The 22,789-nt window shown below is 36.2% G+C and overlaps 1 long non-coding RNA gene across 1 annotated transcript in view; it reads right to left on the bottom strand.

The window, feature by feature from the left end:
• Positions 1–5,682: 5,682 nt before the first annotated feature.
• Positions 5,683–22,789, bottom strand: part of LOC143658001 (uncharacterized) — a 47,628-nt gene continuing 30,521 nt past the window's right edge. Inside the window, exons 2-4 of the long non-coding RNA XR_013163056.1 lie at positions 9,363–9,522; positions 8,565–8,737; positions 5,683–5,888 (exon numbers count right to left, since the gene is read on the bottom strand). This is a non-coding gene — a long non-coding RNA (uncharacterized LOC143658001). The remainder of the gene's footprint in view (positions 5,889–8,564; positions 8,738–9,362; positions 9,523–22,789) is intronic.

Here is a 22,789-nt window from a genome sequence, read left to right as displayed (position 1 = left end):
TCATTCTATTGTAGTCAGAGTACATACTTTGCAAGATTTCAGTTTTTTAATTATATATAGACTTGTTTTGTGACCTAACATATGGTCTAGACTCGAGAATGATCCATGTATACTTGAGATTAATGTGTATTCTGCTGTTGCTGAATGAGTTGTTCTGTATATGTCATTTAGATATAGTATTGTCCACGTACCGTTTCCTTATTGACCTCTGTCTAGATGTTCAATCCATTACTGAAAGTGGTGTTTTGAAGCCTGACACTATCATTGCGAACTGTCATTTTCTCCCTTCAATCTATCAGATTGTGTTACAGCTTTTGTGACTGTTGTTCAGTGCATGTCCGTTTATAATTGTTATGTCTTATGGATGAATTGACCCTTTTTATCAAAAGATAGAACTCTTTGTCCCCTTAACGGTTTTTAGCTTAAGGTCTATTCTGCCCAATATTAGCATAGCCATCCTTGCTCTCTTCTGATTACTATTTTCATGGAATTTTTTTTTTCAATTTTTTTGCCCTAATTGTATCTTTGATTTTGAGATAATCTCTTGTAAACAGCATGCAATTGGATCACGCATTTCTATTTGTTCTTCCAGCCTCTGCCTTTTGAGAGATATTGGAGAGTGTAATTCATTGTCATTTAAACTGTTGAGGATGCAGGGCTTACTTTGGTCATTTTGCTATTTTGTTTTCATATGCCTTATATAATTTTTTTCATCCTTCCAGTCTTCCATTACTGCCTCTTTTATTTATTTAGTTGTTTTTCTGTAGTTAACCCTTCTTCTCTGATATTTTCTTTGTGGTTACCATGTGACTTAAATTTATTTATTTATTTATTTATTTTGCATGGGAATCGAACCCGGGTCTCTGGAATGGCAGGCGAGAACTCTTCTTGCTGAGCCACTGTGGCCTGCCCTACACATGTGTCTTAAATTTAATATCCTAAGTCTATAACCTTTTCATTTGATTTGAAACCAATTTAATTTCAATAGCATACACAAACTATGTTCTATACACTTGTATCTCCCCCATCTCTATATTGTTGATTTAAAAAAAATACATATTTACATTTTATGAATCCAAAATGATAGATTTATCATTACTTTTTAGTTTAGATCTTGTAATAATAAAATGTGGAGTTACAACCAAAGAGGTAATCGTACTCTCATTTATATTTTTCCATGTGGCTACTTTTACCTGAGATTTTTTTGTTTCTTCACGTGGACTTTCTCTATTGTCTAGTACCATTTCCTTTCAACCTGAAGAACCCCTTTTAGCAGTTCTTGTAGGGCCAGTCTAAGCTGACATGTTTCCTTAGCTTTTGTTTCTCTGTGAATGTCTTGATCTCTCCTTTATCGTTGAAAGACAGTTTTGCTTAAGATAGAATTCTTGATTGTCATTTTATTTTATTTGGTTTCAGCCCTTTAAATAAGTCATGCCATTGCCTTCTTGCCTTGTTGGTTTCTGTTGAGAAATTAGCATTTAATCTTATTGAGGCTCCCTTTTACACAATGTTTTGCTTCTTTTTTGCAGCTCTTAGAATTCTCTCTTTACTTTTGGCATTCAACAGTTTGAGTATTCTGTGTCTGGCTGTGTATATATTTGGATTTCCTCTGTTTGGACTTTGTTGAGTGTCTTAAATATGTATATTCATGTCTTTTGTTAAATTTGGGGAATTTTTATCCATTCTTCCCTGAAATATTCCTTTTGCCTGTTTTACTCTTTCTTCTCCTTTTGGTGTTCGCATTAGGTATATATAGGTGTGCTTGTTGTAATACCATAGGTCTTTTAGGCTCTATTTACTTTACTTTAGTCTTTTTCCTTTTTTCTCCTCAGACTGAATAATTTCAATTGTCACATTTATTGATTCTTTCTTCTGCCAGCTCCTATCTGCTGTTGAACCCTCTTAGGGAATATATATGTTCATTATTATATTCTTCAGCTCTTTTACATTCCTTCTTATGATTTCTATCTCTTTAATGATGTTCTCATTTTGTTCAATAATCATTTTTCTGACTTCATTTAATTCTTTGTCCATGTTTTCATTTAGCCCTTTGTGTATATTTAGGATAATTTTTAAAAACTATATGTCTTGTGTGCAGGGCAATGGTGGGTCAGCAGGCAAAATTCTTGCCTGCCATGCCGGAGACCTGGATTTGATTCCTGGAGCCTGCCCACACCCAAAAAAAGTATTTGTCTTGTCTAAGTCTAATCCTACTTATTGATGTTTTCTAATGATATCTTGCTCCTTTGCATGGACCATCATTTTCTGTATTTTTGTATATATTAAAATATTTTTGTTTCACATTGGATATTTTGATATTTTGATTTGTTATCTCTGGAATTCAGTCACTGAAGCATCTGTTCCTTAAGCTTGCATCCAGCTGGTATTATAAACAAGATTTATTTGAGTACCAGGAGCTAATAAAAATAAAGGAAGGAAGGAACAAAGGAAGAAAGGAAGGGAGGGAAGAAAGAAAGAAGGAAGAAAACATCTTTCCCAGTTTTTGTAGCTTGACCTGAGTTCTCTCCTTCAGAGTTTAGCCATCATAACAATGGGCATAAATAACAGCCCAAGGTGGAAACATAAGGTAGCTCCTGGTATTTTCTGAATATATTTCTTGTCCTGGGCATGTGTACATGGCCTTAGGAATTCTCCCATTTACACAAATCTGAATGCCCTACTTTCCATAAGAAACGGTCTTTCTTATCAGTCATAAATCCTATAAGTCTAAAAGCCTCTAATCCCTTTGCCCCAGGCACCTGTGATGTTATTTCATTCTTACAGCATATTTGCTGTAAGTTCTGCTATGGCAAGTCTGTGGCAGGTGTCTTGGTTCAGTCCTTCAGGGTGCTGTAGAAAGAATGGTACAGACATACCTGCATCCTAGTATGTGCATAAGGGTTACTCTGCTCCCTCCAGAACTGGGACCAAGGACTTGGTCTGGGAGCATAAACCAATTGTGCATTGAGCTGGGGAAGCTCTGGAGGAAGGGCCAGCAATAGCACCATGAAAGTTTCCTGCCATTTTTTAAGTTACCTACATTTTGATTCAGAGCTTACCCTAGTACTACAGTCCTTTAACTTTTTTCATGAGCTCTGAGAAAGATTGTTCTAAGTTTTTGCTTGTTGTTTAACACCTCTGTAGGTAATGATCTCCTAGAGCATCTCACTCTGCCATCTTGGTGATGTCTCTCCCAGCTTTACTTTTTAATTAAATATTTTAGTCATATTTATAATAGCCAATTATGAAACTATTATCATGTAAGGAAACTTACAAAACTTATCCCAAATTATTTGATATAGACATTCTATGCCCAAACGTTTCCTTCAAGTAAAATATATAGCAACATTATTCCAAATTTAATCAATAAGTATACTCAAAATATCTTTTTGTAACCCATTATTTTTTTACAAACCCACCCCCCAATCTAGTCAGCAGTTTTTAGGGTTTATATTTGTTCAAAATTGCCATACCATCATTCTCATCTCTACTATACTGGCATCTAAATTTTCATTAGTTTATTTAATTTGGTACTTACTCTGAAGCATATATTAATGGGTTAAATCTGTCAGTCTATGTTTCTTTCAAAATCTAGACCAGTAGAATTCCTCAGTCATTTAAAGATGAACGATGGCATGGAGTCCTCTTCTAACCCAATCATTCAATTTGTCTTTCAATGACTTCACTTTGTTTTCAGTGTGTCTTTTACTCATGGCATCTTTTGTTTGCCTAAGGAGAAAAGGTACAAGCTCACTCTTGAACTCCAGGATATAAAAGTAATTCAACATGAGACATTTATACAGAAATGTACGCCATTGATTTACTGTCCATAAATCGTGTGCAATTACTAGAGAATAAGAAACCATGAAAAGTGATGCTATACCTGGGAAATATTTACATTGGAAACATGTTTGACAAAAAAAACTTGAAATTGTCAAATGCAATGTACTCTCAGGATAGAAAGACTCTATTTTATTCTTCCTTATTTTACTAATTCATGAAACATTCAAGAGATTTAAAAGAAAAAGAGAACTCTATAATTGTTTTCAGAGGATATTGAATGACTCAAGCACTCCATAATGGCTACAAGCAGATGTTGAGTAATATTTTTTAAAAGAAAACTAAAGGCATTTAAACCAGCCAAGCCATCTCTACTGAGATACTGCCTACCTCTTCTTTTCCATTCTTATTTCCTGTTGTCTTTTGTAAGGTTAACACTGTGCAGCAAGCAGAGAATATAATGTTTTGATTTTGCCAAATATTCATTTGTAAACTTATACAAATCATTCTTAAATTTTAACTTTGTTTGCTTCTTTATAAAGTATAATATAAGTAAAAGCACTCAATAAATATGTAATGTTATATTTATGGAAAATGCTAACAGCATCAAAAACAAAATTTGTTTAAGTCCATAGTACTAAATAACACAGATATTGAACCCTAAAGTAAACCATGGGCTATAGTTAATAGTACAATTATAAAAATGTTCTTTCATCAATTGCAAAAAGAAAACAGCTCAAAGAGCAGCCACCAGAAATAAATAGATCAATACATACATACATACATACATACATACACACATACACACATACATACATACAAACAATGCCAACATCATAACAATCAAATTTTTCTGATTCAGCCTATCATCTTGACTATTCTCAGATCTCTTGTCATACCTGGACCATCCTAACTCCTAAGCTCTCTCTTATATTGTTTCATTCAATGCTTTCCCTATAATCTTCCTATTATCAAGGAAGCATTTTGTTAAGTAAATAGGGAAAGATTCACAGGTATTTCATTCTTGCATTCCTGCATCATGGAACAAATGCCACCCCCTCCCTCCTACATGTCTATCATTATTCATACTTTCTTCATGGTCTCATACTGCCACCACTGTTTCCTTCTTCCAGGCAGATGCATTCTTATTATCTCCTTGGACTTGGTGAATTTTTTTACTCCTTACTATAACTCACATGCTCCTCCCACTGCAGGAGATAAAAGGAGACATTTAAATTTCCCTTAATTTTGAACTTGTATGCGTATCACTTCCTCCAAGAAGTCCTTCTTGCTTCAACCCTCCTTTCTCCACTTTGCATATTACTATACATTTGCAAAAATACAATATACTATTTTTTAACCTTGTATAAATGTGCTTCTGGGGAAAATATGCTTTGATTGCAAAGTACTTATTCTTTTAAAACAGAGTTTTTCGTAAGTGAAAATGGCGAATATATTCATTTATTAATTCTCGTGACAAATATCTATTGAGCATCTGCTGGGTGCCACATGTTGAACCAGATGCTTGGGAGTCAGAAAAGAATAAAATGCAATCACTCAAGGAGTTCATAGTTTAAGGGAGTAAAACTGCCTTTGTTTTATAATCAAGGATGACTTTTCAGAGGAAAGGATGCTTCCATGGAGTCTTGTAAAGTTAAGAGTTAGCCATGTGTGTGGGAGGTCATTAAACACAGACAAAACAGTAAGTACAAAGGCATATTTCTTCATGCATCACCAGGCTCTTTTAGCACAGACTCATCTGTAACCTGGGAGAATTAGATTAGATGAGCTTTCGTGTCTCTCTAAACTCCATGTGTCTAGGATTTCTTTTGTGTTTCAAATACCAATTCTATGCAAGTAATGTACTATGCTCTATAGGAAAATGTTAGTTCTGACCTCAAGGAACTTATCTTCCTGTAAGATACAACAAAGAGGTTTCCTCTCTTTAGCCAGCGAATTGGTAGCTGCTACCTGTAGTACTGGATTTCCAAAGATCATAAGATCCTATCAAGGTTCATCACAACTGTGATTGATTATTGATGTCTGTTCTAGTGGCGAAGGGGCAGTGGAAGCATTTGCATCAGGCCTTTATCATCCTTGTTTGAAACCTAGAAGTTAAATTTGATCAATTACCCAAAAATCTTATTAAAATTAAATCTTGAAGAAATGAATTTTAAATGAAAAAAAAAAAAAACTTATTCTAAAAGCCAGAGTGTCATTTTTAGGGGTGTTCACTTCATTAAATACAAATCCTCAACTTCAATGGTTTGTTCTTTTAACTGTTAGCCAATGTCCATAGCCAATCAAAGCAATTAGGTATTTTGGGTGATGCAAAGAATAAACTCAGTTTAAACTACCTGGGATAATTTATATTTCATATGCTTGCCTGATATCATCCCTCCGATGTGAGCTCCTCAACTAAACTATACGTCTTTGGAGAGCGTGGATTGCTGACTTGGTATGCTGAACCTGGTGACTTAGTATGCTAACCCAGTTAGTGCATGACCTTTTCCAGGGATGTATTCAGTATAGACCTGCTTTCCATATTGAGTGAAAAAAAAGGAAAGTTCCATGAGAAAGTCTGTGTAACTTTTCAGGCTGTCAAGGTAGAGATAGGAATTTTACATCAGCAGATCATAAAGAAGACGTGAGACAATGTCAGATATTCGGCTAGACCCAACGGTGCATGAGGAAGGGGAGTTTAAAAGTGATGTTATTTCTGAAATAAAACTTTATGAATCTTGCATATAATGAAATAACAAGCTGACTTTTCATTTACACATGGAAATGAATATTAAGGTATTCATAAAGACTAGTAAAGAAATATAAAGTTATTCTGATGGAATAAAGGTTTAAATGCAAAAAGTGAATATTTTATAGACTTATCTCAACATGTAACAGATTTTGATGAATATAACATAGACTATGGGTGTGGAATTCATTTATGCTGATTTTTATGGCACAGTCCATTAGAATTTTTGAAATACATTTAGCCCATGTTTAATAAAAACTCTAAAAATGTATTATTTTCTTTTGTGCCTCTGTCTTTCTGCTTTTCTCCTGACCTATTTATGCAAGACAGGTACTGCTATTGTTGGGTGTAACTTTGAGAGAAATTTCATTATTCATTACATTGTTTAGGGAAATATTTCCTAGCTAGGAAGTGCTTCCTTCCAGCTCTACTTCATTACCTCTTAAAGTTAGAGACCTATGCCCTCCTCAAAGCACCATTTAAGCTAACGCTATAGATTGAAATGCTGATTATAAAAACTTCTTTGAATGTGAAAACTTCAATTTAAGTGCTTATTAATTATAAAATTGGCCTCTTCATCTTCAAAATTTTGCAAATTCTCCTAAATCCTATGGTCATTGCTTTTCTAGAAGTCTTCTCCTGTTTTCTTTTTCTGTAACAAGTATAGTGTTTCACAGAGATGCAATTTGACTTCGTAAGAATGCTGTCCTTGGACAGCCTACTATAGGATAGTTATAATAAGGGGCATTTATTACTTTCAGGCATGAAGACCTTGGATGGGTTTGGGATAGACCAGCTTCCTTCTGCACTCAAATGTTTCATAAGAACTGCTTTTGTTATTTGAATATTTTTCATATCCCCAAATCTATTAGGGAAAAAAAAATGATAATGGTAGCATGATTACCGAAAAGAAAAAGAAAGCAGAAAAAGTTCCTTAGTGCCTTCTTGATAATGTTTTACGTATTCTTCCTTAGCAAACTTAGTGCCCAACCTTTGAAATGTCACAGGCAGAATGATGTAATGAGCAAGAAGAATAATGTGAAAGGTTGCAAGAAAGAATTAACTTGAAAAGATGTGAATAACTCATTTTCTAACACTCTCTTCAAGAATTTAAATCCTGAGCCTTACAGGACAGAGTTAAGGAAGTTCTTGAGCTTGGCTCAATTTAGGAGTTTGACATGGGATTGAATATGTTTCTTTAATATGAAATTTCAAGTGTTTCTTTTTTAAAAAAAAATATAAAAATGGTCTTTCCCGTGAAATTCACATCATTAAATATGATGCAGATTACTTTTCCTCCACAGAGTAAACAACCTCTTTCCCTCGTGCATATTGATATAAACTCTCAGTACATTTGTTTTATGATTTAGCACAGATGGTTTCTCCCTTGTTTGCGGCTGAGAAATGGATTTTCTTTGGATTCCCCCTGGAGTTTGTTCTCTTTGATGGCTAGCAAAAATCACACTTAAAGAGAACTATTGTTATACCTGTAAATTTTTTTTTCAATTTGTGTACATTTCAAAAGGAATGCACTATAGTAGTATCGGTTGTTAAAACACAGTACGGTTTATATTCTCAATGATAAGAACAATTCCCAAAGACTCACTAGAAAGCCAGATGATCTTAAGAAAAATTACAGGCAAATCTATTATATTAAAACAGCTGCTTGGCATTTATTGTACTGTTCACTACTTATGTTTTGTTTGTGTCAGCATAAGTTTCAAAGGCATATTATTTTATCTGTTTTTCACATTTAGGTAGATGTGATAAAATTAATCAAAATAAGTAGGAATCTGAAGGTCTTTAGCAGCGTGATGAAGAAGATTTAAATAATTTTCTGTTTTATCTAAGCTATTCATATTTGCTAAATATGTTTCTAGGTCAATATCATTTAGTCAGGCAAAAGTAGTTGATATTTTCTAGACCAATTAAGTTCATTACTTTGTAATTGTTAAAATAATACCGTGAAGTACATAGTGTTGTGTTCTTTAATGTCACAGGTACTAAGAAACAGGAGACTTAAATGGCTTACCTTAAATAACTCAGGATTTGGGAGAAAGAGATTAAGTAAATTTTAGTTTATGGTTTTTTTTTTTTTTTTTGTAGGAGCAATTCTGTCTTCTGAGGCTTGGCATTTGAACAAATCTCCTCATTTATATTCCCAAATTAGACATTTCTTCTCAGACGCATCATATCTAGAAAAGCCTTATGATAATAGTAGTGTTAACAGCTCACATTAATTACATTTAGCAATGGACAAATCTCTTTAAACATTACCTCATTTAACTCTATTAATTATCTACAAGATAGGGACTTTTATCACCATTTTACAGATTAAAAAAAAAAAAACTAGGTTTAAGGATTAGAAACTGAGCCATGAAAAAATAATAGATCATATAGTCTAACAACAAATATTATGCTTTTTACAAATATACTGTGTTAGGAAGAGAATTCGGCTGAACAGGAAAACCAGGACAAATCCCATCATTAATAAGGAAATTGTAAAAGCCCTGTTGTAATTCTTTAAATTAGCATTGGACAAATATAATTAAGCCTCAAAAGTAACTCATCAGATTAAGATCCTACATTATAATTTAATCCTTTTGGGTTTGGGTATTGCTAGAAACACAGAGCTGTTAAAAAAATTATGGGACTTCACAATTCAAATGTCTTTCTACATTGGTTATAGTATGTTTATTAATGTAAGGTAAGCAAAGAGATAACTCATGTTTCATGGATGGATCTTGGCCAAATTCATTTCTCCCTGGCCTCAGCACATTATCAGATATCCTCCTGGCATGGAGGATAGCTCGTCTCCAAGCTTTCTCACCTTATTTTTCGTTTCCAATCCTGCTTTGACTGGATCCCTCATTCCGCTTGTCACTGCTTTAGCTCCGGTTCATGCTTTCTTATACCTGTTCACTGTCACTGAAATACTTGGCAAATCTTTAAGAATTCCAGATGCAAGTGATGTGTGATTGGGCCAAGGTCTGTAGAATCAATACAAATTTTAAAGTCAATTTTAGAAGTGCTGTAATTCAGTGGTAATGGCGAGTGAGGTGATATAAATGAAAAGCTGTGCTGCAGATTAAAACCAAATCAATTTTGCTAAATGACTGAAAGTCTGTATTCTTCATGCAACTTCTGTCAACCTGCTCTGTACTTTGGGTGTTATTTCTTATACTTAAGAAGTCTACCTAAATCTTCCATGCATTTGCCATTCCTATATCTAAGTCCCTTTCTCTACTACCTCAAAATTTTGAATTTGTAGTATCTCTACTCATTTTACTAAGGAGCAAAACAGCTTTGCAAAGAAACACTATCTTATCAATAGGAAGTAATACGATTTTTCTGGGCTTAATACACTGAGGCTTTCTTATTCCACCATCAGTTGCTCATGAGCCACACACACTATCCTTTCTAAGTGGGGTTGAGTTTTATTTGCATTTATTTTGCCACCGAGGAACACAATCAGATTTTGAGATCAAAAGCCCCAAATGGACTCCCTGTGTAAACGCTTATTAAAACTCAAATATAAATGCAATTATTCAAAGTGAGAATAATGGGGAAAAAGTACATTTAATGTGTTTGACCATTATTGAATTAACAGTCTCCATTGGTTCCGTTTGGAGTTGGCAGGGACAAGGGCACAACAAGTCAAAAGAAATCCAGCTTCATTCATAGAATAACTTACAGCCATGGTATTTAATTTTATACTTCCCATTGTTTTATTTCTTGTGAACATTCCTGCCACCCACATGTAAACTAACTGATTACTCTGCACGTATTTACACTTAACCATTAAAAATATAGAAATACAAAACATTAACTAAACTTTCCAGTCCCTCCAAATATCTCATTCCTTGAAGTAATGGTATAGTGACAATACTGCTGAGGGATTGTCCTCATCATCGACCTGTCTTTTAAAGTTTTCTCATGAATGTCTCTCAACACTCTCCCCACTCCCACTAATCTTTATAGTCCTTTATTTAAAAGCACATGTGCACACATCACACACCATTTCCACTGGTCTTAAAAACTGAATCAATAAAGAGGTCCTGGAAAGTTGATAGAAGTTAAGGAAAGCCAGTGATCTATCTATCTAGGCCTTGATATATGTAGAAAGTAAAGATTTCCCCCTTTTGGGGTTCTAAGATATTTAGCCTGCTACCATTGATCAGTGCAATAAAGGCCATCCATTAACTATATTATACATTATTAACTATAAAATTAATTAAAATATAATTAATAATTATATTATACATCCATTAACTATAAAAATTTTGAATAAATTCTGTGTCCTATTCACTCAACCAAGCCTGCCTTTGAAAAAGTAATCAACCATTGGTATTTCAATTGATAGGATATAACATGTTAGAATAACTATTGTAGTTATCACAGTAGGTACATCATAGAATAGTGAGCAGTTTTTCTGTTTCTGAGTATCATTTCTCACCAATGGCTGTATCCATGGCCCCCTTGTCTTTATTCATTGTCTCCTCTTTGCACCACACTTTTCAAAACATATGAATGCAAATTGTTCTCATTCATTCAACAAACACTTGGATTCTTTGCAACATGTTAGAGTATGGAGAAATAAAGCACAATCTCTTCCACTAGGGGCTTGCATTCTTGTAGGGGAGAAAAGTATGTTGAGAAATAACAGTGCTCACTGCAATATAACAGCTGATAGAACTGAGGTATGCGTATTGTGCAGTGGAAATATTAGGAGGAACTGTGCATCTTCCCTAAATGAGGATGAGGGAAAGGGGATGGACATCTGCAAACAGATATCATGCTGAACTTGATTTGACTTCCTAGGTCCAAATATTGAGAGATTCTAAAGACCTATGAATAATTATTTTTTAACACATTTCAAGGCTTTTATATCCTTACAGGTTACTTCAATTTTCAGCTCTTCTCTTTCTTGCACAGTTTCTGTCTTAACCCCATATCAACTAGAAAGAGAAGCTCAGCTCCATTATCAATTTCCTCAAAATTTTCCAAGCACACTAAACTTTCTGACTCTGAATAAGTTTGCTGAGTAGTTCTTGATTCCAAAGAGGGGATAGCAGATGCCACATAGTCTCCTGCCACCAACCTAGCTTGCACCTCTCTTCTTCTTTCTTCCTTGACACACCCCTGGAATTAAAGAAGTCTCTCCTGAATCTCTTCAGAGTAATCAAATGTCTTTTTAAAAATTTGGCGCAGCCTGCACTCATTCCCCAAATGACTCACCTAACCCAGCTGGGCTTATCAGAGAATTTTCTCAGCAAAGGTAGTTCTCCCCCAAGTAACAATTGTCACAACAGTTATTGAGAGAATAATACTTTTATGATGCAGAGAAAGCTTCAATGAGATGTAGAAAACTCGGTTAAATAAATGAGTGGCCTTAGGTCTTTCTTAAGTAAATAAAACTAGGTAGTGTTTATTGAGTGCTTATTATGTACTAGGTTCTGTTCTAAGCATGTTGAGGATAGCAGCTCATCACATTTAGTAACAAACCTAGGTGGTAATAGTAGTAATTCTTGATTTTATTGAAAGCACAAAGGGGTAAAGTCACTTGATCAAATTCACAGCTAACAAATGGGGAAATACTATTCTTAAATATTATATATTTTTTAATAAATTCTATTATGGTCAAAGGAGTCATTGAATGGCAATTTGATTCTTTAAAAACATATCTTGGATATCAGCTTGAAATTTCTAAGGTACAACTAAAATAATAGCAATTTAAATAAGTTGTGAATATATTCCTATAATATATCAAATTCTGTGAATAAAGCATAAGTTGACATATCACAATTCATATCCATGGGCCAGAACTCAATCACATGGTGACACGTTTTTACAAAGAGAAGTTAAAAAAATCAAGTTTTTATTTTGATGCCCATGTACCAACTAAAAACATAATACTTATGTAAAATAAGAAGGGATATTTGGAACACCCAGCAGTGAGAAATATTAACTCTTCATATTTTTTCTCAAATTCTTTCAAAAGCCAGTCCTTCTCTAAATAGTTTTATATTATAAAAGAACTTTGTAAGTAATCAGATATAGCAGATACATCCTTGTCTCTGTATTTTCATACCTCTATCTCTGCAGAATATGGATACATGGAATTATTAGCATGCAATATTTCATGATATATGAATATCTTTTGCATTTAAAACAATATCACAAGAGCACTGATGTACCCATAATGCTTAAAGTACAGTCTAATTCTTTTTTCTTTTTTTAGAGCTATATTACATATTTACATGCCATATAATCATCCAAAGTGTTCAATCAGTGGTTCACAGTATCATCGTATAGATGTGCATTTGTCATCACAATCTATTTTTGAATATTTTCAGTATTCAAAAAAAGTAATAAAAATAAAAACAAAAGTGAAAAGGAGCACCCAAAACATCCCATATCCTCCATCTCCCCCATCGTTTACTTATTTTTGTATTTTTTATCTTACTCATCTGTCCGTATACTGGACAAAGGAAATGTCAGTTACAAGGTTTTCATAATCACATGGACACATCATAAAAGCCGTATAATTATTCAATCATCTTCAAGAGTCAAGGCTATTGGATTACAGTTCAACAATTTCAGGTATAACTCTCTAACTACTCCAACACACCAAAAAGTGAAAAAGAGGTCTGCATAAGAATAACCTCCAGAAGGATCTCTCTACTGTATTTGAGATCTCTTAGCCACTGAAACTTTATTTTGCTTCATTTCTTTCCCCCCTTTTGGTCAAGAAGTTTTTCTTAATCCCATGATGCCAGGGCCAGGCTCATCCCTGGGAGTCATGTCCCATGTTGCCAGCAAGATTTACACCCCTGAGTCATGCCCCATGTAGAAGGGAGAGTAGCGAGTTAACCTGCAGAGTTGGCCTACCACATCAGAGCAACAAAAGAGGTTCTCTGGGGGTGACTCTTAGGCATAAGCCAAGTAGGATCAGCTTCTTCTTTGCAGGAATATGTTTCATAAAGGAAACCCCCCACATTGAAGGCCTGGCACATCAATTTAGCAGTCCCAATGATTACAAGAATATCAGGTCTTCCCCAGGTGGAGAAGTTTAATATTCTTCCTTTTCTCCCAACCCCTCAAGGGGACTTTGCAAATGCTTTTTTATCTTCTGCCCAGATTACTCTGAGCTATATCAGGGCATCCTACTAACCTATACAAACCAACAAGGTCTTACTCCCTATTCAAAGTTCCATGTAATTATGGCATTCAAATAAGCTGACCATACAAGTTAAATTAGATAATGTGCTCCACAAAATATAAATTCTGTACTAAATAAACTTCTCTTCCATTGGTCTTACACAGAAGTTGAAATTTTAAAATATAGTCAATATCATCTTTTATCCTTTAGTCTGATTTACCTTAGTCCTACCCAGATCAGATTCGTTCATATTTTCCAGTGTTTTTAACAGTTGCTATATGAGGTAATGCTGACTTCCACAGCTGTAGAACTCTAGCTTTGGGTCTCAGGTATCATACAAATGCCTGAAGTTCCAGGGAACAACCTATTATTCACAAAGAGCTCAGCATCTCAAAATTTAGAAATAACAGTTACAACTACAGAATAGTTTTGACTTCCATAAGAGCTTGTAATTCAGGAACCCTTATAATAGGCCTTCTCCTGATAACCTATGCTCTCAGACTCCATTCTCAGATTTTACACGTTATAGTTAGTCCATATTAATAAGGCATTATAATATTTAGTCTTTTGTATCAATGGCAAAGAGAATTCAAATAGAGTCAAGAAACCTCACTGGAGGTTGCTCTTACACAAGCTTCAGTTAGACCTTGCTACCTATCACAACCTGCCAAACCCCAAACAGGATCATTCCAGGCAATCCTAAAGAACACCTAGAGCAATATACAAGATTCCACAAGGGTTCCATGAACTAGAGTAACTTTCCAGAAACCTACAAGCTCCAGATGGGTCCCTGAACCAGATTAGTCCTGAAACCTAGAGGGCCCAGCCTCTCCAGAACATCACATAGTTCCATCTTCCTATCCCATATTATTGACAGCCCCTTCCAACATGAAAAAGTTAGATTGACCATAGCCCAAACACTCCTAAAGAGAGGGGTAGAAAGATCAATGGTGATGGTGGAGTTATGCAGAGTAGATAGGATTTAACAAATGAATATGATTGCTAAATCATTAGATTGATATCTCTTTTATGTCTCCAGTATCTTAGAGCAGCTAGAAGTAAAAACCTAAAATTGTGGAATTGAAACCCATGCCAAACTCTGAAATATGTTCTACAACTGATTGTGGTGCTGTGCTTTGAAACTTAATGCATCCTTGTATATATGTTATTTTTTAGAACAAAGAAAAAAAGTTGATTGTGATGATACAAAAATATTTATGCATTCTAGCCTCCTATATTCTGGAGCAGCTAGAAGGAAAAATCTGAGAGGATTGTATAATAGCCTATGACAAACTCTAGGATCTGTCCTGTAACTACTTGTTGAAGAGTGCTTTGAAAACTAATGCTTTTTCCTTTCTTTGCTTTGTATGTATGTTATATTATATTATTTAAAAAGTTTAAAAAATTGTCTTTTCATTTCTGGCATATTTCACTCAACTTATCCTCCTCAAGTATCATTCATCTCGTTGCATGCCTCACAACTTCATTCCTTCTTACAGCCTCACAATTTAGTTCTCTTGTAGCTGATCAATAGTCCATTGTATGTATATGCCACAGTTTCCCCTTCCATTCCTCAGTTGATGTATCTTTAGACTGCTTCCATCCATTGCAAATTCGCTGCTATAAACACCAGTATCCTAGTTCTTTACCAAGGAGTTAGCCTGTGATTTTGCTCAAGTTAAGCACCTTAGTGCAGGCTGGAAAATGGTGACATAAAAACATACTAGGGGCTTGACAATCTTATGATATTGAGTAAATCTTTGACCTTTCAATGTTAATGGAACATTAAGTGTTCATTCCTTCCCATTGGATCATGACTCATGAGTTGGTAAGTAAAAAGATTCTCTGTAAAGAGCAGACATGTCCCATAAAGTGATAAATATGACACTGTGGGAGGGCCTTTGTGTTTTTTAAAGTTGTAAGTGTATCATTTATCAAGTGATGAATCCAGAGTTGTAATTGGAACTGTGGTCATTTTAACATGGTCAAATGAATTGTGGAGCAAAAACAAGATACCAGTCAATCCCTTGATTGCTTCAAAAGTGAATATAGGATGAGTGGGCTGTGCTAGATAAAATGGTATCCTGCAGTGGCTAATAGTGTATATATTCTGCAGTGGCTAATAGTGTATATATTCTGGTGCTATATCAGTTATTGCATTAGGCAGTGAGAATACAGCAGTAAACAAAAACAGTATTCCTTCCTTTATGGCTTTTACATTCCATATAGGGGGGAAGAACCATAAATAAATAAAATAATAGATTGGATCTGTCCTATGATGCTAGGTGTTCAGAAGAAAAATTTCATGGAGTAGAGGTTACAGAGAAGTGACATGGATTTTGCTAGACAGGTGGCCAGGAAAAGTCCTCTGAGTAGAATTCTGATTGAAATGGAGAGTGAGCCAGCAGAGCATGCCACAAATGCAATGGCTGTGTGTTGGGAGGGTGCTTGGGTGTTCCTGGAACATGGAGACCACTGTAATGGGAGCAGAGTGAACATGAAGGGGTATGGAAAGAAATGAGGTTTAGAGATGTTTCTGGGTAACAGATCTTGTAAAGACTTGTAAGGCCAATGTAAAGACTGCATTTTATTCTGAGTGAAATAAGAAGATATTGAAGGGGGCGGGCCGCGGTGGCTCAGCGGGCAAAGTGCTTGCCTGCTATGCCGGAGGTCCTCGGTTCGATTCCCGGCCCCACCCCATGTAACAAAAACGGAGAAACAGAATACAATAAACAAGAAAATGTTTAAAAATGTTTCCCTTTCCTCCTTCCTTCCTTCCTTCTATCCTTCCTTCCTTCTCTCTGTCTTTCCTTTAAAAAAAAAAAAAAAAAAAAAAAAAAAAAGAAGATATTGAAGGGTTGTCTAGTATGTTTTCTCCTATTCGTAATACAAGGAAAACACTATCCTCTGTCCCCTAGGAGAGAGGTGACAAACCAAACAGTCAGCATTTCCATCTATGGGTGATTGTATTTTTCTTCCAAATTCATTTACAACACCTGTATATTTTGCAATTAAGGATCATTGCATAATAGAGGAAAGGCTAAGGAAGAGAAAATTAATATATCTACTACATCATATCATATCCATTTACCCAAATGGCACAAAGCTATTGCTAATATTTATGACTTTCCCTTTCCATACTCATTTCATATTTCCTATACCATCAACCAGATCTATACCTTAAATAGAGGTTTTTTTTGTATGCTGATTGGTGGGGTCACATTTCATTATTTTTTCCATGTAAGTATTCCATTATTGCAACATCATTTATTGAATTTTTGTTTGTTTGTTTTGCTTGATTGTTTGTTTGTTTGTGGGGGGAGTGTATGGACTGAGAATTGAACCTGGGTCTCCTGCATGGCAGGTGAGAATTTGACCAATGAACTACCCTTGCACCCTGTTCTAGTTTGCTAGCTGCTGAAATAAATATGCCAGAAATGGAGTGGCTTTTAAAAAGGGGAATTTAATAACTTATAAATTTACAGTTTGTAGGTCATGGAAATGTCCGAATTAAGGCAAGTCTATAGAAATGTCTGATCTAAAGCATCCAGGTTTAAGAAGGCCGATGAGGTTCAGGGTTTTTCTTTCAGCTGGAAGGATGCGTGGTGAACATGGTGACATCTTCTAGTTTCTTCTCTAGGCCTCTTGGTTCATGGAGCTCCTGGGGCATTCTCCTTCTTCACCTCCAGAGGTCCCTGGCTGGTGGATTCTGTGGTTCTCCCATCATTCTCATGACTCTGCTCTGTTGTTCTCCCATCATTCTCCTCATTCTCCCATCGCTCTCCTCATTCTCCCATCATTCTCCTCATTCTCCCATCACTCTCCTCATTCTCCCATCGCTCTCCTCATTCTCCCATCGCTCTCCTCATTCTCCCATCGCTCTCCTCATTCTCCCATCACTCTCCTCATTCTCCCATCACTCTCCTCATTCTCCCATCACTCTCCTCATTCTCCCATCATTCTCCTCATTCTCCCATCATTCTCCTCATTCTCCCATCATTCTCCTCATTCTCCCATCATTCTCCTCATTCTCCCATCATTCTCCTCATTCTCCCATCGCTCTCCTCATTCTCCCATCGCTCTCCTCATTCTCCCATCATTCTCCTCATTCTCCCATCACTCTCCTCATTCTCCCATCACTCTCCTCATTCTCCCATCATTCTCCTCATTCTCCCATCGCTCTCCTCATTCTCCCATCGCTCTCCTCATTCTCCCATCGCTCTCCTCATTCTCCCATCATTCTCCTCATTCTCCCATCACTCTCCTAATTCTCCCATCGCTCTCCTCATTCTCCCATCGCTCTCCTCATTCTCCCATCATTCTCCTCATTCTCCCATCATTCTCCTCATTCTCCCATCGCTCTCCTCATTCTCCCATCATTCTCCTCATTCTCCCATCGCTCTCCTCATTCTCCCATCATTCTCCTCATTCTCCCATCGCTCTCCTCATTCTCCCATCGCTCTCCTCATTCTCCCATCGCTCTCCTCATTCTCCCATCGCTCTCCTCATTCTCCCATCGCTCTCCTCATTCTCCCATCACTCTCTCATTCTCCCATCACTCTCTCATTCTCCCATCGCTCTCCTCATTCTCCCATCGCTCTCCTCATTCTCCCATCGCTCTCCTCATTCTCCCATCGCTCTCCTCATTCTCCCATCACTCTCTCATTCTCCCATCACTCTCCTAATTCTCCCATCGCTCTCCTCATTCTCCCATCGCTCTCCTCATTCTCCCATCGCTCTCCTCATTCTCCCATCGCTCTCCTCATTCTCCCATCGCTCTCCTCATTCTCCCATCGCTCTCCTCATTCTCCCATCGCTCTCCTCATTCTCCCATCATTGTCCTCATTCTCCCATCATTCTCAAAAGGCATTCTCTCCAAAAATGTCTCCTCTTTTATAGGATCCCAGTAAACTAATCGAGACTCATGTAGAATGTGTGGAGACACTTCTCCATCTAATCAAATTTAATACCCACAATTGATTGGGTCATATCTCCGTGGAGATAACCTAATCAAGTTTCCAACCTGTAATGCTGAATAAGGATTAAAAGAAACCGTTACTCCCACAAGATTGATTAGGATAAAAACATGGCTTGTCTAGGGTACATAATCCTTTCAAACCAGCACATAACCCCAATCCCCAAATAGAGTTTTAAAACTGGTGTATCAAATTTATCCTTCATTCTTGAAAGATCTGAAAGGCTTGAATTCTTAGTGTTCATGTCTGATTTTCCTGTAGCTTCCAAATGCTCTGAAAATGCCAAGAGGCAACTCACAGACTCTCCTGGGTATATTCCCCACAGCCCCTATTGTGTAATAATGATCCAGTTATTATACAACAACCCAATTGCATAGTAACTCATCCTCTTAGTAAATAGGATCAGTTATCTAGTCAATACAGTAATCACTTTCTTTTTCCATTGCTTCAGTAGCTCACGTAGTACAAAGTGGTTAAGTGATGCTCGGTATAAATGATCTCTTGATGTCCTACACTCAAGTGTACAGTATCTATGAAAGTACAGAAGCAATCTAGGAGCTTTACTTAGAAAAGAATAGTTATCTATAGAGTAGAATAAGGCTTTGCTCCAAAACTTTTAATGTCTATACTGTAATTGTCCTACTGAGGTTTATTAGTGGGTCTATAAATCATCCTTATTGGCCACCAATAAATTCCATTGGATCTGCTGGATCATAAGGCCTAAATGGTAGAGCAGCTTTAACTGCAATAAAAGGACCTGCACCAGACTCTTCTCTATCTCTAGGTCTGACTCAAAATCAGAAGCTTCATGTTACTCTTTAAATGCTTTGGAGTAGCACACACAAATGTGGTATATTTTGCCTTATAAATGAAAGATACATTATGCCTCTTTCTTAATCCAAGGTAGTACAAGTTATCTTTTACTTTGAAGGATTTCAACTTGCTCCAGACTATTGGAGACCTATAAAACTCACTGAGGTGGTGGGTTTATGAAATTTTGTGCTTTCTTCCTACTTTGGCACCGATGTGTATTGACAAATCACCTAAGCTTCCTTCTATTTCTTTTTCAGCATATTGCCTCAGGGTAGTGGAGTCCTGTGCTGGTCTTTACAATGTCCAGCTTAACAAGGTCCCTGTGGACAAGGTTACAGAAGAGGGAAGGAGAGCTGACATAGCCCTAAGAAGAGAGAGTGAAGATGCCCTGTTGTCTAGTTGAAAAACATAACCACTGCAAAGATTAATTAGTGTAATAATAATGCATTTAAAATCATAAAACTGGATAAGCACACCTAGAAAGTGGGTGTAGAAGAAATATGACTAACAAACCTAGAATCACTCTAATATTTAGAGGTCAGAGAAATGAGGATGAAACAAAGTACTGAGAAGGAATGTCCAGGGAGCCAGGAAAAAAAACAAAACAAAAAACAGAAGAGAGTTCTATACCAGAAGCCAGGGGATAAAAAGTGTCATAAGAAGGTATTGATAGATTTCATAAATTTTGGCTGAAAGAGCAAGTAAATTAAGGATTGAGAATTGAGTATAGAATTTAGCAATATGGGGTCTTTATGACTTAAAAAATTTCAAAGAAATAGGAAGGAAGCCAAAAAGCCCAATTGGAATGGATTCACCAGAGAATTGGGAGAGAGTAATTGAAGAGAACAAGCATAGAAAAGTTTTCAAGGAGGTTTATTGTAAAGACAATGAAATAAATTAGTGTAAATGGGAGGGAGTTATAGCATGCTGGTATCCTGATGGAAATGATCAAGAAGAAACCAGAAAAAATGTAACAGGAAACAGTAGAGAAATAGTATGAACGAAGACAGCGCGTAGGCAAGAATCAGAAGAGAGTTTTATGGTAAGGAACCAAAGATTCCCAGGATAGCTTGACCTGCTTCCTCATTCAGCTTTCAAACAAACCCACAATCTCTCTCTCTCTCAAACACACACACACACACACACACACACACACAATATGTTAGCATCCATGCATGGAAGATTCAAAGGCCAGGTGGAGGGCCTCATAAATATTCATCAGAACATGATGTTGGTGTTTCCTGGCATTCTGTCTATAAATATTACTGTAATGTTTCAGAACCAAGTATTCTGCTGTGAGTTACAAATTATCTCAGGACCCAGAGAAGCCTCTGTGCAATTTTAATATAGCAATCTCCATATCATGATTTACCAAAACAAATACAAAATCATTAAAAGACACAGATGCCATTGATAGTTTGAAGGGACAGTTCCTGTAACATTATTGAGTCAGGAAAAGTATTCTTGATTTTATATATTATAGGGTCAGAAATTGTTCTAGAGTCATAGATAGAGTTGTCTATATTGTTGATATAAGCAGTTGGCAAACAAATTTTTTGTGAAGGTCCACATAGTAAATATTTTAGGCTTGTGGCCATATGGTCTCTGACACTTCTACTCCATTCTGCTATTACAGTGCAAAAGCATGCATTGACAGTGCATAAATGAATGGATGTGTGTTCCAATAAAACTTTATTTACAAAAACAGGTAGTGAATTGGATTTGGCCCACAGGCTGAACTTTGCCAAACTCTGTTCTGTGTAAGTTTGGAAATAAAATTGTTTTTATTTATGAGAAGTTCTTAAGTTTAAACCTTTTCAATATCCAACAGAAATTAGTTGTACAATATATTTTTCTACGATGTTTTGGCATGTTGTATTTAACCACCCAAAGAACGTTATGCAGCCCTGTGAATTGTTGGCTTTTCTGTACATTATTAAGCTGCTTGGTTTATTAAAATATATCTAGGGGAGGGTCAGTTCTTTAAAAAAGAAGAAATTTTATCTTCTAGTAAGAGGGGTTACTCCCAAATTACTCAGTGGCCATGGCATTTACTTCAGATAAACTGCCCCACACTATACATACACAATCTCTCCAATGATATTTATATGAAAATAATATATAAAAGTAAATGCATTTATTCTTAAAATGCTTAGTTTGTTTTCACCTGGTCAAAAATAAATATTTTTATATTAAAAATTACATCTATATAAAATATTGTTCTTATTATTCATACTTAGTATTTTGAGAAATAAATCTGAGCAGTGTCTGGGCGGTGTTCTAAGTACTAAGTCATCTTGACAGGAGGAATTTGGCTAATTCCATAAGGTTCCTCTTGTTTATTAATGAGTTATTGCAAAAGAGATATCTAATTGTAGTGCATATTTTGTTGTTATCTTCAAGTGGCATCCGTTTCCCTCCTTTTCATCCTCTCTGGGCAACCACCCTTCCCTTATATGAGTCTGTACGTGCCAAGTAGACTTGGCACATGCATGCTCGTAAGAGGGTGGGTCATTTAGGCCTGTCCAATCAGAACACTGCACCTCTTGACCATTGATTCAGAAACAAGCACATCACAAAATTAAGCCAGTCAGTCCCAGTCAGCAGTATTTTCAAGGCTATTTCCTTGAGCAACTAGCAGAGGGGTGTTTCCTTCTACTCTGGGGTGGCTGATGAAGTAGATAGAATGTAGACAAGGAGCCTTTGGCAAATATCTTGCTCCTTTGAGGGTTGAACTTGCCTGAGAGTGGAGTTACTTCTGAAGGAAGAAGAGCTAAAAGACAATAAGAGACCAAAGCATGTTATCTTTGTTTCAGCCCCATCTAAAAGCTGCCCTCATAGGTGTCAATACACCCCCGTTGTGCTAAGTCAGATTCTATTTGATTGCCTCTTACTGGCAATTGCAAATGTCCTGCAAAATAGCATTTGTGCATCACTGTTTAGGCTGGCAGTTGCTGTGATGAGTAACTCCCATAATATCTTGATTTGACTACAGGAGATCTCTGAGCTAGGTTTTATATTTACTATTTTACAAATAGTAAACCAAAGCTTGATCACAGACTTCAGTTTCTTCATTTATAAGGTACATTGCTCAGTAGCATCCAGGAATCAAATTCATTCCTTTGAGCCTCCAACTTCCTTCTGTGTTTGCTTTTCTGTCTCTTGTAAGGGAAAGGCATTGGGCAGGAAGGACAGAGGCCCCTGCTTTTTCCTCTGTCATGTTCAACCTCTGCCACGTACTGCTTTGCCCCAAGAAACCAAACTACTTTCTGTCACGGGAGGGGAAACATAAGGACATTAAAGCTG

This window comes from Tamandua tetradactyla, chromosome 15 (genome assembly GCF_023851605.1).
Source record: "Tamandua tetradactyla isolate mTamTet1 chromosome 15, mTamTet1.pri, whole genome shotgun sequence".
Classification (NCBI taxonomy): Eukaryota; Metazoa; Chordata; class Mammalia; order Pilosa; family Myrmecophagidae; genus Tamandua; species Tamandua tetradactyla.
Note: the sequence above shows the minus strand (reverse complement) of the source record. Positions and strands in the feature narration are given on the sequence as shown.